Source organism: Theobroma cacao, chromosome 3 (genome assembly GCF_000208745.1).
Source record: "Theobroma cacao cultivar B97-61/B2 chromosome 3, Criollo_cocoa_genome_V2, whole genome shotgun sequence".
Classification (NCBI taxonomy): Eukaryota; Viridiplantae; Streptophyta; class Magnoliopsida; order Malvales; family Malvaceae; genus Theobroma; species Theobroma cacao.
Window position 1 is genome coordinate 24,189,796 of NC_030852.1, and position 1,444 is coordinate 24,191,239.

The 1,444-nt window shown below is 35.8% G+C and overlaps 1 long non-coding RNA gene across 1 annotated transcript in view; it reads right to left on the minus strand.

Annotated features, from left to right (window-relative positions):
• LOC108661268 overlaps window positions 1-391 on the minus strand; it is a 1,316-nt gene extending 925 nt beyond the window's left edge. The window contains exon 1 of the long non-coding RNA XR_001927022.1: window positions 353-391. This is a non-coding gene — a long non-coding RNA (uncharacterized LOC108661268). The remainder of the gene's footprint in view (window positions 1-352) is intronic.

A 1,444-nucleotide genomic window follows, 5' to 3' on the forward strand; every position in this document is an offset into this window, starting at 1 on the left:
TGCACAATTAATGCCATTGTGTGCATCCCCTCGCATTGTTCACACGAGCAGTATCACCATCCATCTCCCTCACCACCATCATCGCCGGCAAGTGCACACTCACCTCGCACATGCACGGTTGCATTGTCACACAATAGTACCATTTAGGACATAGTATATATATATATATTATATATCAACATTATACAGAAATATGTGAATTTATCACACTATCCATTTCATAACATGAAAACATTTCATAAGGGCTTATTCCCGTGCAAGTTTTGAAGAAAAAACCAAATAAAACGTTTGAAGGGATTCAATCAAACATATATGTGTATATCTCAAAACCTTTTAATGCAAGTTCACTCACCGGTATTTGTTAAATCCTTACTCAATTCCAACTTCCTCTAATGGTCCAAATGGGACGGTGGAGCTTCGTTGGAACCTATCATCATAATAGCATCACAATTAACTCAATTCACATAACTATGGTTCTAGAAGCTATCTCCTAAATCATGTTCTGCTAGTTATTCCTAACTAGTTTTCAAACCATTAAGTGGCTATTTATTTTCAATACTCTAATCACACTAAAATGAATAAATCTTTAACTACAAAACACTCATAGATCTAACCACCAGCCACTCTCAAAAATTAAAAATATCAACTCAATTTCAATACTCACCTTGCTAGCTTTGTAATTAGATTCCTCCTCAAGAATTCTCAAACTATTATAGAGAGTCTTTCTCTCTCTCTCTCTAAAACACCTAGCTAGTGAGAGAAAGTATTAGTTTAAGACTTTGAAAGGTTTTTAAGGTGAAAGAGCAAAAGAGCACAAAAGGCTTGTGAAAAAGTGCACAAAAGCATGAAATTTGAGACTAACTTGAGAGAGTTATGGAAGCTTGAAGATATCTCCCATGGAGGATGAAGAAACGTGAGATGAAGAGAAAGATAAGAAGAAGAAGTTGCTGGAAACAAATGAAGAAGGCTGCTAGAGAGTAGATATTTATGGTTAAAGCTTATCTAATTTTTCATGCAATTACAATAATGCCCTTAACAAGGCCACATGTCTTCTTCTTTTTCTTGTGCAATCTTTTTACTCTTTTGACATTGAAAAAAGGTCCCAAATCCTTTGAAAAGTCTCTTAAGTAGCCCCCAACAGCCCTAGCTTTAAAAATCCTCTAAGCTTGTTATATTTTAGGAAATTACGATGAGGGCCGTAACTCCCAATTTCCAACGCCATGGCGCTTAAATGTTCTGTCCAAATCTATTCTTCTAGCACAGTATTTCCACTTTGACAAAGTTTTGACCACTTTCCCATCAGAACTGGGCAAAGTCATAAACATCAAAGTTGTAGCACTACCTCTTAGCTTTCTAATGGTCTAAAAAATCATGTTATTTGGACTTCTGTAGTGAGAGATATGCTTGAAAAGCCAAAATATATGCAAATAGAGCAACAGTCCAC